This window comes from Hippopotamus amphibius, chromosome 3, assembly GCF_030028045.1.
Source record: "Hippopotamus amphibius kiboko isolate mHipAmp2 chromosome 3, mHipAmp2.hap2, whole genome shotgun sequence".
Taxonomy (NCBI): domain Eukaryota; kingdom Metazoa; phylum Chordata; class Mammalia; order Artiodactyla; family Hippopotamidae; genus Hippopotamus; species Hippopotamus amphibius.
Window position 1 is genome coordinate 60,767,945 of NC_080188.1, and position 21,788 is coordinate 60,789,732.

General features: G+C 33.2%; 1 protein-coding gene across 1 annotated transcript in view; it reads left to right on the forward strand.

The window, feature by feature from the left end:
- CCSER1 (coiled-coil serine rich protein 1) overlaps positions 1-21,788 on the forward strand; it is a 1,304,443-nt gene that overhangs the window by 911,311 nt on the left and 371,344 nt on the right. The window lies entirely within an intron of this gene.

Sequence of the window (21,788 nt, forward strand, 5' to 3'; positions counted from 1 at the left end):
CTCTGAAAGATGCTTGGCTTTTGTAACCTTGTATTATAAGAAGGAATTTTATGTAGTCCCAATCAACCAACATTGTAAGGCAGAAAATAAAAATGACTAAGAGCATCAGTTTTTGTGGTGTTAACCACACTTAAAAAATCCTGGCTTTGCTACCCCTCACTTACATGGACTTTGAAAAGTTACTTATTTTCTTTAAAACCTATTTTCTTATTTTAGTTCAATAGTAAGAAAACAAAAAATATTATATGTAATTTGTATCATCCTTATTTACTTTCTAGCAAAATTCAGTGGTTCCTTCTCTAGACCCAAGTGATTGACTTGCCAGCTTTGATATATCAAAATATAGGCTCAAAATCTATGTCATTTTAAATTTATATAGTTCTAAATTTTATTGTATATTAGATAGCAAAACATTTACATTATGTATATCCAATGAATATTTGGTTTTCTTGTTGATATATCCGAGGCTGAATATTTTCTTCTAATCATTAATACTGTGCTAAAGAAAGGTGTATGTAATTGTATGTATGGGTACTCAAAAATTAAAAGTACAAATTTTAGAAAATTCTAGTGAACATTGTATCTGTTTTTCTTCTCCATTGTGGTTCTCTGTTTATGGAAGAAGTAACAACTGTAGTTACAGAGATTAAATTTCAAGTTTCTTGTAAACAGGATAACTTCATAGGAAGCTAAAGCACTGAATGGAAAATAAACTTTTACGGATAAACACCTTTATATATTTCCCCAGAGAATGCCTTCTGTTTATATGAACAAAGGCTTCATTCATAATTACACTCCAGTGCTCTTTCTGTTTTGCATAATACCTAACATGCAGCTTTCTCGTTGATATGTGTTAGAATATGTCATTTTGAAGATGAGTATTATGATCAACTCTTTCTGATAGTTTTTTTGTAGAAGATGTTTCTGTAGTGAAATTTAGGTAAATTGTTCAAATTTCGAAACCTTGAAAATATAGCTTCATTTCCTTCACAGCCAGTCTAGGTAAGGAAAATACACTCTAGGATTCTCAGTGAATGTGCCAGTGTTTAAAAGATAACATAAATTTCCTTCTTTAACAGAGATGGGAAAAGTGAGTTATTGAAGTTGCAATCTGCAGTTTTGATATTCATGTATAAAAGGGGGCAGATGTTCTTTTCTGCTAAATCATTCCCATAATACATTTACCCTGTATTCAGAGATGAATATGCTTACTGCCAAGCTTTGGCAGAAAGTTTCAGGAAAACATTGATTAAACTCCATTGGTGAACAAAGGAGAGAAGAAGATTAGCCATTTAGAATGTAATGTTCTTTCAACCTTTTCTTAGCCTCTCGCCTCTTACACATTTTCTTTGATTCATACTATTAAGTCTAAAATGAACTATCATTTTTAATGTATTTTCAGACAATTTATATATATAATATATATGGTCAGTATTAAATCCCTGAGAACATTGCTAGACCACTATTTTAACATTAATTTTCATTCATGTTTATAGTTAATTAACAGATTCAAAATATGCTTTCTATAATCAAAATAAATGGTTGCGTAAGTTTGTTAAATCAGTATTTCAAACTGGGGGTAACTCCAGATGCTGGCTGACAAGTCATTTGTACAGGTTTATATGTGTATAAATAGAAAAAAAATCAACAAATTTATGAATATTTACTATTACATAGTGGAGTAATAGAACTAAGTTTATAAGAGGTACACAGTTAAATAAAATAATTGGTATATGGTTGGTAAGTAGACAGATAAATAGATGTATCTATACATAAGGTATAGTATGTAATTTATGCTTATAAATATGTGAGTATAGCATGTTTTTAAACAAGAATTCCTAGTTAGTAAATAATGAAAAAAATTAGTAGGAGGATATACCAGGGATTAGGAAGTTTAGAAAAGTGGAGAATTCCAAACTTCGTGGTGTTTTATAAATTGTCTAGTTTCACCTCCATAATTCCAAAGATACTGCCTTGTGCAACTGAATTTACATGATGACTAAAACAGTTTAAGCTTGGTTTAAATATAAGTGATACTACTTATAAGATATACATGCAAGTGGGGAGAGGTGTTTACATTTTTAATAACAATATACATGATAATTTGCCTGTAATATTCAAGGATCAACAAATCCAGTTTTAATCCATTAATTCAGTATTTATTAAATTCTTGCTATGATCAAAGAACTCTATTAGAGTTACATAAATTTTTGAACATGATTCTTGACCACAACAAAGTATAGTTGGAAGAAAATTTGTGTATGGTTTATGGAGGTAATTGCATGAGACATAGGCTTCAGAGAAAGACAGAGAGTTTCACTATATAATTGTCTACTTAATTTTTTATCAACATGGTAATGACAAAAACTGAAAGACTCTGAGGGCAGAGTTAATATGAAGGATGATTTGGCACATCTTAGATACTAATTCAGTGTTACCTGAAAGGAAGAAACAAAGATGATTGCAAGGTTTTAAGTGTGATAGGGCTAACTATGAGACAAATGTAAAGAACTCAGAGGAAAGCTAAAATGTGGGATGATAGTTTAGTTTTAAACATTTTTAAAAGATAGAGTGAGTACTTGTGAAAATTCTCACTGTTTAGTTCATGGGAAGAATCTGTCAGAAGACAGAACAATTCTGGGCAGGCATCTTCAGACAGGGGATAGTTGAATCCAGGAGAGAAATTGAGATCTTCAGAGTGTGAGAAAAATAACCAGATCACCATGAACAGATCCTTGACTACATTTACATGTTCAGTATGATTAGGAGGAAACTGAGATGGAGATAGCAAAATAATCAGAAGCAAAATAAAATCAAGATGGTGTTAGAAATCAAGGGGAGGGTTTCAGGAGGAAAGAATGAGTACCTTAAAAACATCTGTTCCCTTTTTTGTTTTCTAAACAGATAAATCTCTCTCTCTCTCTGTCTCCCCCTCCTTCTCCCCCTCCATCTTCCTCTTCCCCTGCCCTCTCCCTCCACCCCAACCCCACTCCCTGCCTCACGCCTATTCTGATTTGGAAAAGGGCCATAGGAAAATGGGTTTTAGAATGTTTTGATGTTTTAATTTGAATATTTGGGCTTTCTTAACTAAGTTCTGCATCTTTTGTCCTCCTGTGAGGACTTTAAATATTTCTCCCTTCCACCTCCCAGTTGCAGTTTTATATTATCAAGCTCAATAATGCAAATGATCTCTTGTAACCTTTTTCCTGCTATTACCAATTTGTTGATTAGATTCATGGTGGCAAAATAATAATGAAAAATGACTTGTTTTTGTCCTTAGCCCATATATTTGAATATTAATCATTCTACTAAGATAGATTTTTCAAAGTTCTGACACTTCCAACACAGCCTAGCATTAGGAATCTATTGGCAAACAAACAAACAAACAAACAAACAAAAGAATCTATTGGCTACGCCACCTGAAGAAGCTATTAGTTAAGAGGCAGTGCTCCACATTTTCTCCCTGTTATAGTAGAAGAGTAAGACTGTTAGTTAGTTTTACCATTTTAAAAAGAGGTGACATTTTATATATAAATAAATTTAAAATATTTCACATGGGCTATGTGCTATGTCTCCATCAATTGAATGAAAATATCTTTCCCAGGTTTTCAGAATATGCATTATTAATTTTAGCATCTAATCATAAATAGGGATTTTGAGTAAAAATATACTTTTTTTAACTTTTAGATGATTTATACCAAGAAATATTGTTTAAAAATACAACCCTTTACTTTAAAAATGAAAGTACTTTTCAAAAAATAATTCATGCTAGCAATACAATTGCTCTCAATTATTAAGAACATTTTGGTTGTAGTGTCTATTTACTTCATCATGGATACATTGACTACCTTCTTCTCAAAACAATCACTCGAGTTAGATATTTTGAAAAATTTATTTTAACTTTCTTTCTGGGCACAAGTAAGTTCTTTCAAAGAAGAAACTATATGCAGTTCATTTCTAGGTCACAAACCTTGCATCTAGAGGAGTTAAAAAAGTTACCAAATGAATAACCAAACTTTTTTTTTTCCATTTTGCACTTTAAAGGATAACACAACCTACAAGTATTTTCTTTTTTAAAATAAGATAGAACATAGACTTTTAGAATAGAGTGTAGACTTATTACATATACTGCATTTATATTTTACCTGAAAGAAGCATCTGTGTTTGAAATTTGAAATGTTCCCAAACTTACTTTTAGTTAAAACTAAAATATATATATAATTGTTTTTGCTTAATATATATTTGAAACTATAGTAAAGAGAAAAATACTCTTTACTTTTATTCATAGCTTCTTATAATCTTGATGTATTCCTGTTTTTTTTTCTTCTCATTAAACATGTATTATCCCTTTTACTCAAAACTATTGGAGAGCCTTATTTGGAAATTAATTTAAGACTATCCCCCCTAAAATAATTTCTAGTTGATTTAGCCTGACATTCACAAATAATTTCTAATTTCATCATATGTATAACTGATTCACTTTGCTGTACACCTGAAACTAACACAACATTGTAAATCAACTATATTCCAATAAAGATTTAAAAAAAATAAAGTCAACATACAGAAAAAAAATGATTGATTACATATGGTACTTATCACTGCAGTCCATTTTACATGTGAAAGATCATTTTGGGCAAAACATTCTCACTTATTTCAGAGAGAATGAAGAAGCAAATACTTGTGTGGTTTATTTCTCCCAAAAAGTTACTTAAAATTCTTGAAATTATTTTTTAATGTTTTATAAACATATCACACTTTATTATTTGAAATGAAATTTGGATTCCAAGGAATAATTCTGTTTCGGGAATAGGTGCATGTCTTTAAAAGTTATTATAACAAATGAGGCCTGATTGGTTAAGATTTGGATAAAAAAAGTCAATAGTAAATACTAATGGACCCCTTGATACTATCGCTGTCTTAACCTGAGCTCTATTAACTTTGCAGACTCGTAGATACAGAAGTAATTATTGACCAAACTTAAGATAATTTACTACTGACCCTCGTTTTTTGAGCTTAATGGTCAACATTTCCTTGAAGGTATATAATTTGTTACTAATGTCTAACATATTTCAGCAACTTGGCAGTTGTTTTTTCTGACTTTTCCACAGATTTTGGTGCCTCAGTAATGTACAACTTGAAAAACTGTATGCAAATATAAAACATGTTTTCTATTAGTTAAACATGATTCTCAAAAGATTCCTGTTTTTAAAATGATGCAAACAACCAAAACTAGGAGAAACTCTATCAAATATAATCTGGGGCAAGTGATAGCTACAACCCATCACTATAAATATCTTTTTCATTCCAAAGAGAAAATAGTACATTTAATTAATTACAAAGAAGGTCAAAGACAAATAATATTTTTCTGTGTCCCTGCCCCTGACTTAGCATGTTAGGAAAGAGCATTTATATATAAAAAAAAATAAGAATCTGACCACAATATCCTTCCCTCCTGAAAGCACACAGTCACTAAGTAGGATGTAGGACAAGTCTTACCGTGAAGGAAGGTAGTAGTGTTGATTGACATCTTAGAATGAATAATTGTATTTCTGAATCAAGGCTGTTTCATTACCCCAAATGACTTTATCTAAATCAGAGAAGAAAATTCATGGGATCTGGCCAAATTCTTATACAGGGTGGATGATTTCTACTCTATTGAATAAATATTAGAAGAACAGTGGAATAAAATTATAGCTGGGCCTTTATTGTGGTACAGTCATGTTTGTTCAATGGTATCTTTTTATGAAAAGCAGCTATATTTCATTTCAGCTCTTTTATAATATCTGTGCCAATGAATATACCCATGAATTTTATGAACAAATTGATTTTCCTTCAAATAGCATAGTTTTCATTAAATATTTCACATTTTGTCTCATTACTCACTTTGCAGTTTGATTAGTTAGATTCATTACAGCACTGTAACATAAAAACATTTTTCATTCAAGGAATTGCTTGTGATAAAAATACAAAAGTATCAATAAATTATTTACCAAAATACTTTAATTCTTTGTTGTAATCTAAATGCTTTTTTCTAGGAATCAGAATTTTGACATGAGTGTCATTGCTTTACTAATGTAGGATGTTATTTAATATAAAATGAGATAATCACTTTGTATTTAATTAAATAATTATGACATTTAAATGTTCCATGTTAGAACATGGAGTCAGGAAACCTGGAGTCTGGCATGAGGTCTGGTACAGACTAGGCACCTACTAAATGTTCCTTAATTTTGTAAATCCTGAGTTTGACTCAGAGCAAGTTGCTTAATCTCTCTGTTTCCTTACAATTAAATCATTGTATGATAAAGACTCTTTCTTTCAGAATAACTATACAATATCCCTGATTCTATTCCCTTACAGTTGTTTCTGTTCTAGTTGAAGGGAGTTAAAATTCAGTTGTTTAATTTTGTTACTATAACAATTTATAAAAGGAGAGGACCTTAGAATTTGTTGTATGTAACTGAGACAGATTTATGTATTTATGAAATTACAGTCAGTGTTTTGGAGCTAACATTGATGTAGTGTCAACCTAATTTAATTAAACCCAGAACTAGTGGGCTGGCATTGCCTCAATATTTTCTGCTGTCCATTCTTTTGTTTATCTAATTATATGCCATTATAAAGAGTTCATATTCACTGTGAGCAGAACACACTGGCACAAATTAAGTGAAATAAGAGAACTGCTTTGAAAGATGTCATCTGTCTTTTCCGTGACTCCTATGGGTTTCATTGCTAGAGTATGTTACTAAAATATAATATTTATCTTACTCTAAAGTAAAATTAATGCATCCTTTCCTGATGCACACATGGTATACTAACTGTTAATGTATTTTTCCCTTCTAAATGTTATTAAACTGTAGTAGAGTATTACTGCCTTAAAAATTTCAGGTATTGTCATTAATCCTCTTCTGAAGGGAGATACATTCATGCAACTGAAAATACAATGTAAATATAACAACATGAGAAATCCTGCATTGTTTATTTTAAAAACTATGTCTGGCTTAGAAAATTATGGATGCATATTTTTCCTATGGGACTCATCCTACTGACCTGAATACGTAATTCCTCATACCTACATGCCTTTACACATGCAGCTATCATCTCTGCTCAAAATGCAGTTCAATGTCCTCTTCATCCCATTGACATTTCCCATCTGATGAACTCTGAGGAGCACTTTAAGACTTGACTAAAGCATCACCATCTCCCTCATCCCACTCAGATTGACTTAGCTATTGCTCATCTGTGCTCCCATTCTGGGATCTCCTTGCCTCAATCATGGTACACAGTACAGTGTATAAATGTACCTGCTTAACTCATTATCATTTCACAATTTGATAAGCTCTTTGAATATAAGAACCATGTCATTATTTTTTAAATTTATTTCATTGAAGTATAGTTGATTTACAATGCTATTGTTAATTTCTGTAGTACAGCAGTGTTTCAGTTATACATATATATATAGTCATTATAGTTTATCACTAGATATTAAATAGAGTTTCCTGTGCTATACAGCAGGACCTTATTATTTATTCATTCTATATATAATAGTTTGCATCTGCTAATCCCAAATTCCTAATCTATCCCTCCCCCATCCCCTCTCCTCCTTGGCAACCACAAGTCTGTTCTCTTTGTCTGTGAGTTGTCTTATTTTCACATCTTAGAACTTAGAGCAATCTCTGCCATAGAAGTAGACACTCATTTCATGTGTATGAAAGGATAAACAACTGAATCAACAAAGATTTTCATGGTTGGTTTACTAAGTCTCAGTAACCAGATTTGGGAAGAGTTGCATGAAGTTAAGCATCATGAACTGAGAGTCAAAGTCTTTTTCCTGGATGGATTTACATTTTATGATATCAAAGCTTGATCCACTTTAAAATTTTTACTGACATATCTTGAACAAGAGAAAAGCCTTCTTTTATGCTTTGACCTAATTCTGTAATCCTCCTTTGAACTATCTTTCTATCTCTACATGCTACTTGTTTTTAAGGGAAAGCAAGGTTAATATATTGAATTTGAGCTAAATTCTCTCTATAAACTTATAGTTTTATATCTTCTATACTTTAAAGCTATTACATGGGATTAAATCTTATTTCTGTTTCAATCAATATATCAAACTAGGACATATTTTAAATGTACAATTTTTATTATACATTTAAATTACTATAATTTTTAAAAAATGCATTGTACCCGGGGTTATGAAATAATTACTACTTATTTTTATAAGTAGTATATAATATACTATATTTTAATTTGTATATTACTTACATGAAACATGTAATAATGTATATCTGGGGACTAAACTCATTAAAACTAATTTATATATAGAAGCTTGCTCTGCAGTAAAATCTAACATTATTTTTACTAAAAAACATATCTCAGCAATTTTATTGTTGTTAGTGTTATAAACATTGCATATCAATAAGTCTTATAATAAATAGTATAGGTTATGCAGCAGTAGAGATCCATATGTACCCTGTGTTGAAAATATAAAGTATATGAACATTCATGTTTGTAAAGCATATTAATTAAGAAGTATTTGCTTTACCAGAGGATTTTTTACTTTAGAATCTATTTCTTAACTATCTAGCTTCCTTAGTGCCTTTACAAAACACTTAGATTTAAGAAAAATGCCTTACACAAAAATTTCAAAAGTTCATTTGTTACATCACACAGATATATTGGTTACACGTATATGGCCCAGGGGATTCATCCAGAATGAATCTATGTTATAGTTTACAAATAAATTTGAATAAGAAAAATGGTAGATATTTTACATTTTAACCTAGAGAAATGAGAACTTCTGTACATCATTGTAAAATTTTGAAAACTACTTACATAGATTTTTTTAAAATTCTGCTTAACCCAGGCAGGAGAATTAGCTCTTGTTAAAACTTATTTCAAATTCAGTGCCCCAATAAATCACAAGAGGCCTAATAAAAGCCTGAGTTTAGGCCCAGAATATGTTAAATGTATATTCTTCTTCTAAAAAATTGTGCTTTCATGGACATTTTAGATAGTGAATAGACTGAAAGTGTATCCTAATATACAGGCACTTGATATCTATCCATTTATTTTGACAATAGGAAAAAAAATCTATAGATAAAACATAGTGAGATCTATGAATAATTTCTATCTAAAAGTAAATTCTCCATATATAATGTTTTAAAACAACTTTTTTCTAATAATAAAGGTAATGCAACTTTACTGTCATAATTGTAAGAAATATATATAAACAAGATGGATAAAGTAAGTCTATCTGTAAAATTCAGCATCCAAAGATACCTCTGTTAATCCTCCAAGTCAGAGGTTACTCATATTTTCCTTGTCTACTTATACAAGAAAATTTAGAATAGGAAATTTAAATGAAGAAACATACCATAACTCCAACCCTATGTCCATTTTTCGGTATTTCTTCTTTTACATATTTTCCTATTTCTCTATTTTTCTATATGTGTATGTAGTATAGGCTCATATTTGTATTTTTATATTTTACTATGATAAGAACTTCCAAATATTTGTCAGTTTCCACATTAGCAAAAGTTTTTCAGTGGCTTAATACCATAAAGTAACTTAAGTAATCATAAAAGAAAAATAAGGGAAGGTTTCAAATATGAAATTATATGGTCCTAAAATAAGACAAAATACATGCCATTTTATTCATTAGGAGATAATCATAATTTAAAATGATACAGTACTTTAAAATTTTCACGTATTCATTTGTAGAACAGACAAGAGGAGAAGGAATATTTTTATGTTGTCATAAAGTATGGCGGACAATTGAGAAAAGAGCAACTATTCCGTCACAAGTTTGGAATTATCAATCATGCTATGCCTGTTGCTAACTATGTAGCACTACGTGCTTCACAGCAAAGTGCTCAACACAATTACAGATGATAATAAAGTAAAAAGTGAATCTGAGATTGAAGATATAGTACCTGTATGCAAAAACTTGAAGTGGACAAGACAGGTTTTTCAGTATGTATTTTTGTTGTCATTCAATATGAAAATAGAATCACAAAATCAAGAATGTCTAGGAAAATGCCTTCTGACAAAGACCGTTTGTACTGAGTCTGGAAAGAGCTCTTTGTAATTGACTGAATCCCTGCTCCTTCACCATCCCCTGGAGAGCAACAAGCTGAACTGTGTGTCATCTCAGACAAAGTACAATCAGAGAGAGGTGGTTGGCCAGAAAGCCACGAAGCTTTCACATTTGAGTCTGCAAATAATCTACAAATCCTCATGATTCCTCTCTGAAATTACCACAGGGACCATACGGATAAAATAAGTTCAGGCAATATATGAGAGAGAATTGGAAGATCCTGAAAAATATGAATTTAATCAATTTTATTATTCAGGAGACTGTGCTCCTTCTATTTCAAAACAGGTTCCTGTAACCGTACTGTCCATGTGCCAAATAACCGGCCTCCCTTCATTTGTCATTCTGCTGCAGGTGCATTTCCTCAGAAAGGCCATGAGCTTAAGTATTATCATTCACACAGAGATCAATTTCTTTTGACAGCAAAGTGTTGCAGGCACAAATTTGCATTTGCAATGTGGTAATTTTAAAAAATTCTACAAATTGGAGATTTTGAATGCCCTTGATACTTCTTTTACTGTCTTTTATACATTTTGCTGTTGGAAAAAAAGAAAACTCTCAGTTCTTTTATTAAGCATTATACAGTTGTATTTATTTTGTAAAATTATTTTGAAGTTAATAAAATATTTCCCAGCTCAGGGTAGTTCTGTCTCCTGGGTAATGACCAAAAAAGAGGTACTGACTGGTCATGGTTAATCAAAGAATTAGACAAATGTATTTGGTTCAATCAAGCAAATAGTTCTTGCACACCTACTAGGTATAAGGTATTGTTATAGATGCAATGGAATATTGATGTGCCTCAGATGTCAAAAATCATATTGCTTTTGGGCACATATAAGGTCACATTAACATAAGTACCAAACTCCCATTGCACTTACAACACTCCTGAACCCTTAGCCCTTTTGAAAAGTGCTCTGATAAAGTCTTTATGGCAGGCCTCAGAGAATCTGAAGTGTTGAGTTTAATCCCGTTAGTCCTGTGGCTGCTCTCCCACATGAAGCCAAGGGCTTGTGCCACGTCCATCATCCAGGCTCTGCTGCAATGCTACTGCTTGATGTCATCTTCCACTGAAATCTGCTTTGACCCAGTCTCACATGCTTCCTCCTCCATCAGTCCCTTCAGCTTCTGCCTCTCTAACCCCTCTCTGCCAGGCCAAAACCAAAAAACAAATCCATGACATCCTTTCATAAACTTTAGCAGTTTCTTCATTTTGTGAGGCTCTTATATTCAATTGTATTCTCTCCTTCAACTTAAAAAAATTAATTTGTATGTTTTATAAAGATAGATAGATACAAACTTCACTAATTTATCAGTAACTTTCTGAATTTTATTCAGGCTCAAGCAAAAAGAGTTTCTACTCTAATGGCCTAACTGGGGAAGTCACGAGATGCAAGCATGATGTGATTACTAAGCTAAAACATAAAAAATAAACAAACAGGAAATGTTTGGTTCTGATTCTAAGGGTCAGATAAGGCTTGGTATTGGAGATAGCATTGAAATTGAGGATGGAAGAATGAGTCAGATTTTGAATTAATTTGGAGAGAGAGAAGTGAAGGGACAGGCATTGTTCTACTCAGGTTGCAATACAAAAGAAACAGAGAAGGACTTCCCCGGTGGTGCAGTGGTTAAGAATCTGTCTGCCAGTGCAGGGGACATGGGTTCAAGCCCTGGTCTGGGAAGAACCCACATGCTGTGGAGCAACAAAGCCTGTGCACCACAACTACTGAGCCTGAGCGCTGGTGCTTGCAAGCCACAACTACTGAGCCCATGTGCCATAACTACTGAAGCCTGCACCCCTAGAAGCCCATGCTCTACAACAAGAGAAGCCACCACAATGAGAAGCCCACGCACCACAATGAAGAGTAGCCCCCGCTTGCCACAACTAGAGAAAAGCCCACGCAGAGCAATGAAGACCCAACACAGCCAATAAATAAATAAATAAATGTATTAAAAAAACAAAAACAAAAGAGACAGAGACATTTAGGTTGCTTCCATGTCTTGACTGTTGTAAATAGTGCTGCAGTGAACATTGGGGGGTCCATGTATCTTTTTGATTTATGGTTTTCTCTGGATATATGTCCAGGAGTGGGATTGCTGGATCATATGGCAGCTCTATTTCTATTTTTTTAAGGAACCTCCATACTGTTCTCCATAGTGACTGTACCAATTTACCCTCCCACCAACAGTGTAGAAGGGTTCCTTTTTCTCCACACCCTCTCCAGCATTGACTACTTGTAGACATTTTGATGATGGCCATTCTGACTAGTGTGAGGTGGTACTGCATTGTAGACTTGATTTGCATTTCTCTAACAATTAGCAATGTTGACAATCTTTCTGTGTGCTTTTTGGCCAGCTATATGTCTTCTTTGGACGAGGGAAAGGGCCTATACTCCAAATTTCTAAATGTTCTCTGGATAGCAGGCTAAGGCAAAAGTAATTATGTGAAAACAGACACTAGAGCCAGACTGTGATGGTCTAAGATACTTTGTATTCTATACCAAACATCGTGAATTTTCTCAGGTGTATAATTAGGGACATAATCAGGAAATCTAAGTAGAATAATGTGTTTATGTTTCAAGTAACAGAGGAAGGTCTGACTGAAAGAAAAACTAGGACATTTCTCAGCTCACATAACAAGAAGGTGCAGAGATAAGGTAGATTCAGGGATAGTGAATTGAATCATACAGTGAAAGCATGCCGTCAACTCCACTTCTCTGCAATTCTTTCCCCTCATTATTTCTAAATGGCTGAATTAATTTCAAGCATCACATTCACAGTCAACAGTGTCCAAAGATAGGGGCTAAAGCTTTTTTTATGTTCTTTGTTAAGAACTTGGCCTAGAAATTTTATGCAGTAGACCCTTCCTTCTGCATCAATGGCTAAAATTCTTCCATAAACCTATTCAGAAAATGATCAGTGATATGGGAATGGAATTGCCAATTCCTAGGTGAATTGTGATTCCCAGATTCCCCCAAAGAAGGGGCCACCTGATATGTGAACAAAATCAGGTTTGTATTAGCAAAAAGGAAATTGAGGAAAGTAGAGATAACCAGCTAAGTATGACTGAGAAATAACAAGATGAGAGCTGCATTTTAGAGAACTAACTATAGAAATAGAGTTTGGGATAAGTTAGAGGGTGTACAAACAAGAAGCAAGGAAATCATATGAGGTTAATGTAATAATGGTGTAAGAGACAATGAAAACTTAAACTAAAGCATGGAACCAAAGTAAGAGTGAGCAGAGAGATGGGTAAGAGATGAATTTCAAATGAAGCACAGACATCGCCAGTGGTCTCTTGGACATGAAGAGTGAGGGAAAAGACAGAGGTAACCCCAGGGTTGAAAACGGAAATTCAGCACTATCATTAACTGAGCTGATAAAGACAAGAGTAGAATAGGGAAAAATGGTTGCAGTATGCACAATGATATGCTGATCATCACCTTGAGAAAATGATGAGTCCATTCTCTTTCATCTACATTGAGAAACTTAACTAGAAACTGTACGGATTAGGAACTTTAAAATTCTGGACATGAAGTTTTCCCTTAGAAGTAAGTTTTATTCTTTATTTACATGTCATCTTTTTCCAATACTTCTTTAAATTCAGTTCAAGAAATGTTTTATGAATAATTATTTTAAAACATGACTGACTATATAAACAGAACCCTAACTCTGCTCAGGTATATAGTTTTAACATACATTTTTGCATACTTAGTATTTAAGAAAAATCAAACATTATAGTATAAAATTGGGTAATGTAGCTATGTCTGTAATATTTACATTCAATTTCAATTGATTTAAAAAATTATCAGATCCTATGTCAGCAGATTTGGAGAACATTTTTTAGTAACAAACAAAATCGAAATTGCTAATTTATATTTGTTATTTTAAATACATAAATATTCACTGTTTCAATCTAGGCTTTATGATTATAATTATCATTCACAGTATACTCCAGCTTGAATTTTTATAGACTCTCCAACTTCTACCTAACTTTCATAACATTCCCCACTGTGACTAGGTAATAAAGGGAATTGTTTTATATCTGAATAGGTTCTTGTCAGTCCTAAAGATTTATCATGGTGATCTGCTTTTTTCCTGTTCTTTGTAGTTTTCCCCCTCCTTGGTCTTTGTGGTCATTTCTGTCTCTCTCATATAGCCTTTCATCTTTACATATATAAAATATTTTATATAATTAAAATATATGTATCTAACATGCTATGACAAATAAATTTGATATGTTTGATAGTCTCAATTAACTCATACCTCACTGATCCTTTCAAATGCTTACTTGGTATATGATGGAACAGCTGACAAAAAAAGCCTTGTATATTGCAAGAGAAGCAATTAACTCTTTTCCCACCATGGGAAAGGAAATAACTGTCTTACATAAGTTGCTAATATTAATAATGACTAGTTAAAGATCTGAACATAAGACAAAGTTTAGGAAATTAAATTGTTCTCAGTTCTTTTATTTCTTTTTATAAATCTATCTATTTATTTATTTATTTATTGGCTGTGTTAGGTCTTTGTTGCTCTGCGTGGGCTTTCTCTAGTTGTAGCGAGCAGGAGCTGCTCTTCATTGTAGTACGCAGGATTCTCATTGCGGTGGCTTCTCTTGTTGTTGAGCATGGGATCTAGGTTCATGGGCTTCAGTAGTTGTGGCGTGTGGGCTCAGTAGTTGTGGTGCACAGGCTTAGTTGCTTCATGGTGTGTGGGATCTTCCCAGACCAGGGATTGAACCCATGTCCCCTGCATTAGCAGGCAGATTCCTGACCACTGTGCCACCAGGGAAGTCCTCAGTTATTTTTTATTAGACATACCGTTTCTGTTAAAACATTTCATATACATCATTTTCTTTCCATAGCCCTATGTAAAATTTTGATGCATCATGAATAGATATGAAATAGACATTCACATACTATATACACAAAAAGAATAAAAACACCTAATTCTTGTGGCTCTGTATATTGTGTGCATGTATATTAGAGAAAACAAACACAATTGTTATGGATCTGAATATGTACACATACATTTTATAGAAAGTGGTGCTTTAGGGACACTTATTTTGGTTCTGAAAAACAATGGAGTGAAAAATGGGATAATATCATCTAATATGCTGCCCATATTCACATTTTCCCTCAAAAAGTCATTTATGGCTATTTTTTATTTTATTTTTTCAGCATAGGATCCAATTAAGACTCATGCATTGTATTTTGGTTCATGGTACCTTAATCTCCTTTCATTTAAAATAGTCCTTCCCTCCTTTTTTGTTGTCTTCTGATATTAATATTTTTGAAGATTCCAACTATATTGCTGTGTAGAACGCTTCTCAGTCTGACCTTAACTGATAGTTTCCTCATTGTTTGATTCAGGTTATTTGTGGCAAAAATATTATATAGGTGATATGTATACAAGCAGCATATAATGTTCTTGTTCCTCAGAGATACACACTGAATTATATAAGCATGAAGTATCATGGTGTATGCAGCTACTTTCAGATGGTTCAGCAAAAGAAAAAAAATGTGTGTGTGTTTATCTGTCTGTATTTATCTAGAGAGAGGGTGAGAAAATGCAAGAATCAGATACAGAGCAAGGGACAAAGCAAGTGGTAGCAACTGGTGAATCTAGGTGAAGTTTACCAATCATCATTGAACTACTCTTCCAACTTTTTGGTAGATTTGAAACATTTCAAAATAAAAAGCTGGAGAAAGGATGAGTGGGACAGTGAAAGGCACTTGATATAGAATAGATATACTGAGGTAGAGCAGCCATTCATCCACTTGCTTGCTCTGGGATTTTGGATAAATCATTAAAAATATCTGGACTCATATATCTCAACTTTAAAATGAAGATGAAAATACTGAATTCATGTGCTGTTTTAAAGACTGAAAAAGATAACAGACACCAAAGCTTTTCACACAGTATAGCTAGATATAGAATACCAAACAACTGCAGATTCTTCTCTAACTGGAAGCCCAGTGCATTCTATTATATTACAGAAAGACCTGGGAAATGAATAAGGAATGTATTCATCATTTTAGAAAGTGACAGAAGTTTAAATTGGTTTGTTGTTCTATTAGAGAAATGAATTTTGCATAGTTCAAATGACCTTGATGACTAAATAAAATGAAGTTCAAGGGTGACTAGTGTATAGTTTATTAATTTAGGAAGTCAATAAAGAAAAGCCATACAAATATAAGATGAATAAGTATTCTTATAGTGTATGAAAATTCATAGAGGGCATTAATGTAAGCATGTGAACAATGCAGGACTGAATCTAAATTAGGAAACTGACACTAGAATATGGAAATGCTAATGTTACAGTGATAGAGAACTCCCTCTAACTTCAGATTAATTTCACAACTGCCCTGAAACTAGAATGGGGTCTGAAGAATTGATTCATTGATTCTGTGGGTAGATATTTATTGAGCATCTTTTTTTTCTTCTAAGCCCTCTGTTAGTGTTACAATATAAAAATGAATGAGATGAACATCCTTGCCATCAAGGAGTTCACAATTGACTGGAGCAGACGTATATAGACAGTTACGTTTATGTCTTCCCTTGTGGTAACTTCTAGATTTGGGTGCTGATTTCAAAGCAGCATCTAAACATTTTGGGACAGTTCTGTGAAAGTAGTTACATTTGAGATAGAACTTTTGGTTTAGAACAGATGATTTCACATGTAAAAAGGGGAGAAAGTAAACTACTCCTGATCTTAAAATATATGACATTTTAGAGACTTAGACCCCTTTACTCTAGATTGTATAAGTTCTAGGTCAACAATTAATAAGAAAATATATCCTGAAATAATTTTTTTCCTAATAGAATTTAGGTTTGTATTTCTTAGGGATAGAATTCTTGCTGCCTAATTGGGTTGGGGCTTTATCTGTGTTTGAAACAAACTCACTAGCATGTTGAAGATAAACTCCAAATTTTCAAATAGTATTTAAAAAATTGAAGAGTCCTGGGTGTTGTTATCCAAGTAAAAGTTTTTGCACTCATTCTTCCTCTTATCTTCTATTCTCCTTTCTTTTCTTTAAAAAAAATTATTAATTGGTTTTGTTTTCTTTTCTTCTTCCCTTCTCATCTCTTTCCTCCTTTCTCTTTCCTTTTCCTTCCATTCTTTCAAAGTAAGATCTGATGAGCCAGGAATGAAGAGAATTCAGAGTTCAAGAGGTTTCATGATCATTGGTGGGCCTGAGGACTCACTGGGGTGAGAGAGTCAGAGGTTGGTTACACAGGAAATATGCAAGCAAACAAATATACTAATGATGATGGGCATTGCCTTCTCACTGTTAGAGAAGAGATTTACAAATATGGAAGTAGTGAAGGCAGATTGACATCTGTGATGTTGGGTTGGACTTGGAGGCTATGACATGAACTTTTGATATTTCATAGACAGGAAAAATATTGATGTAGATGGATGTCTATATATGTGTGTGCTTACACATACACATATTTCCTAGCTTTGCCTTTTGAGAGGGCCAAGAAGCAATGACATCTAGAAGCAATGTTTTCACCAAGCACCTAGATCTTAAATATGACTCTCTACTCCAAGACACCAGAGTTCCTGGAGTAATGATTGGTTATGGGGTGGAGCAGTAAAAGTCCAAGATGAGTCTTCACACAACCCTGTTTTACAAACCAGTACTCAAAAGATGATGGGTTATTGTCAAAAAAGTGGAGGAGCTGTCCTAAAGAATCCTCACTGAGCAAATAGAGGACAATTTGAGCATCAAAATAAATACTGATAGTAACAGATTATTACCAATGGAATAAAATAGAAACCCTTGAGTCCCTACTGACATAAAAAATAAAAATTAGTTAAACAAATGTGGAGAAGGGAAAATTCTTCCTTACAATAAAATGCCAACTAATAAATGTAGAGCAATGGTGAATTAGAAAATCACCACTTGACAGGCAGCTAACATAACAATAATTGATTTAGATAAGAATTGTCAATGGGTGCTAACTAGACAATGAAAATTTGTCAAGAATAGAATAATTTCAGTGTCTCAAAATAGTACTCCCCAAATACTTATTAATTACAAAGGGGAAAATGGTAACTTTGCAGTTGTAGTTGAAGCCATCATTTTAACTAAAGCATCACTAGTAATGGGACAGTTGATGTCATTTTTGTAATACACCTCACAAAAGTTCCCAATCTGAAACTAATCATAAAGAAATGTCAGGTAGGCTAAAACTGAGAGGCACTCTGTAGACTAACTGGCCATACTCTTAAAATGTATGAAGGTCACAAAAGTAAAGGTAAGATTTAGGAGCAGTTACAGATTGAAGGAGACTAAAGAGATATGACTAACAAATAGAACATATATTCTTGGATTGGATAGTAAACCAGAAGGAAAAGATATCTAAAGAGGGAATTATTGGGACTATTGTCAAAATTTGAATGGGATCTGAGTGTTAAATGGCAGTCTAGATGGCCATATTGCCTTCAGTGTTAATTTAATGACTTGGATGATTGTACTGAGGTTTTATAGAGAGTATCCTTTTAAATTAGAAAAGTAACACTAAAATTTTTAGGTTTTATGGGGTATTCTATCTACAACTTATATTCAGTAAGAATGCAATAAAAATATTATACACACATATACATACAGGAGAGAGAGAGAGACAAAGAAAAAGAGAAGCAGGAGAGAGAGGAAGGGAAGGAGGGAGAGAGGCAGGAGGGGAGGAGAAATGAAAGTGGTAAGATATTCACAAGTAGGGGCCCTGGGTACTAGATGAAGGCAGTTGTTTGTTTATGTTATTTTTCCTCTTGTTAGTAACCAATTATCTCTTATATTTCCTTATAAAACCCCTCTCACCATCTTCATGGAGTTCTGATGTGTTCCAAATATTGAATTCTGGGCAAGGAGATTACTTTGCCTTTTAAAATTATTGATGAAATTTAACCAAGCTTTCTTTTCCCTTTATCTCTCTCTCATTTCTCCCTTCCTTCCTCCTCTTGTTCTCTCTTTCTTTTCCTTCTTTTCTTTCTTTCATTTTTTTCTCACCTTCCTTTATTTTTAAAATTTTACAATTTTAGGTCTTTTATTCCACTTTATCCCCTGTTTGACGTGAGTAGAATGGAGATAAATTTAAAAACATCAAATAAAATGCAAAAAACTCTTTTCATTGCTAATTTCTAATTCCTTTTTTAAACATGTGTGGATACATGTATGTGTATTTGTGTATATTCTTATATGTTCGCTATTTTATGTGATTTGAGGAAATTGAGATTTAGTTCTTGTTCTTTTGAATGATTTCCTACAAGTTATTTCCTCCATATTTTACTTTCTAAAATTTCAGAATACAACTAATGAAATATGACTTTTTGTAAAAAAGTCTTATTACATTGATGACTATGAACTTATAAAAGATAGTCTGTTTTGATTGTGCACTGCAGTCATCAGTTCATTATAAATGAACAAGATTGGAAAAGCATAATAATGGGAATCACAAGTCCCAAATATTTGATAATCCCTGTGGTAGTCATGAGTCCAGATTTCAAAGAGACCTCCAAAATTTCAAAGCCAAAAGCATTGGTATTCTATGTGTTCATTAAATTATTTCCCACGTTAAATTGCCAATTAATGGAAGTGATACCCAGGCAAACTCACCATGTCCAAAATTCAGGTGCAGATATCTGATTAGGTATCTCCTCCTCTTTCTCAACCAATTTACAAGGATATGTTATAAAAAGTATTTCACTATCTTATTAAATGTTAAATTCAAATAAATTAAAATTGTCATAGTAGGGTGACATGTATTTTTACCTTGTGCTCTGAATCTATTCAAATATATTTTATTGTAAATTTATTCTGATTAGTTGTAAGATAGTTTGAAGCACTTTCTAGGATACAAATATAAAATTTCATTTGTGTTACAGTCCACATGTTAAATCCTAAGTGATCCTACTCCTTAAAAAAAAACTTTTACTTTAAAGCCATACTATAAAGCAGTAGTTTGGGGAAAGAAAGTTAATTGGGAGAGGTAGAGATAAGTAAAAGAATACTTTTAAAGAAGGGTCTTTGTAAGCCTTTTGTAAATCTACCATTATGTGGAGAAGATCTTAGGGAGCTGGCCAGAAATGCAGATGAAACTGTTAGACTTTGGGATTTAACCACATAGGGAAAATGATCCAAGCACTATTTATTAATCTTCTATTTTGTGCTGAGCATTGTGCTATATCCTTTCCTCTGAATAGCCATTTGAGAAGGATTTATTTCTTTAATTTGTGGAAGAAGCAAGTTAGAGTGAGAGACTTTGAGTCATACTTCTAAATTCTCTGAGATTTGCATTTTTATTTTAGCATACATTGAACAGAAAGAAAAAAAAAGAGGTAGGAGAATCCACAGAAGGGTATAAATGTGTTCACTGTAGTAGGAATCTTAGGAGTAGAGTATTGGAGTCCTGAAGTGTTCTTGATTAATAAAAGCTATTTTTCAACACCTCCAGCAAATTGCATTAAAAATAGCGCACATATTTGAGGTAACATTTAAGAGCAGAGTTGATAAGTACAACCTAGAAAATTAAATTTAGGAAATTATCTTAAGCTAGGCAGTTACTTAATGTCTAATATGGATTTGCGGTAGGCAAGAAGAACAGTGATTAAAACTAAGGGCAACACAATTGATTTCCTAAAACTCTTCTGTATAAATTTGCCAGCTATTATTTTTTAGCTTGTCCATTGAGACTAGTTTCCTTTATAGGTTCTTGTTTTGAAAAAGGATAAAAGTTCTTGTTCATGAGAAAAGTTAGCTGAGGAGAAATTACATGTGCCCTAGGGATAAGTAAAATATTTCTTATTGAATTTGTAGGATGAAATGATTCTTTTTTTATATAAATTTATTTTATTTATTTATTGGCTGTGCTTGGTCTTTGTTGCTGCACATGGGCTTTCTGTAGTTGCTGAGAGCAGGGGCTACTCTTCATTGCGGTGTGCAATCTCCTCATTGAGTGGCTTCTTTTGTTGTGGAGCATAGGCTCTAGGCGCATGGGCTTCATTAGTTGTGGCACACAGGCTCAATAGTTGTGGCTCACGGGCTCAATAGTTGTGGCTCACGGGCTCTAGAGCACAGGCTCAATAGTTGTGGCACACAGGGTTAGTTGCTCCATGGCATGTGGGATCTTCCTGGAGCAGGAATCGAACCCCTGTCCCCTGCATTGGCAGGCAGATTCTCAACCACTGCACCACCTAGGAAGTCCCTGAAATGATTCTTATTAAATAGTTCTTCAGTGGATGCACAGAAATAATGAAAAATCATGCTTTGTTTCCTAAAAATTAGTTAGATAGTATATATGAAATTATTATTTTTAAATTTAGACATCAGGTCCTTTTTGCAAATTAGACAAATCGTTTTCTTCCTTTTGATGCTCTAAGACTCAGTTGCATTTTGGGTATAGGAGGAACAGTTTCCCATGCAACACTAAGCAATTCTCCAACACCAGAAAATAGAATCAGCTTCCATAGGCAAAAGGTTCATTCCCACAAGACCGCCCTCTACTTCAGATGCCAGTTGCAAACTGAGGTCGTAACCTGTGCCTCTGATAGACTGCCTACAAATTGGAGGTTCCAATAACCCCCCTAACTCAGGAAACAAATGGCAAGTCCAAGTTGTTATCTGTACTTCTGACTGAGTACTGGCTATAAATCAAAGGTTCCTACCACTCTCTCCTTGGGTTC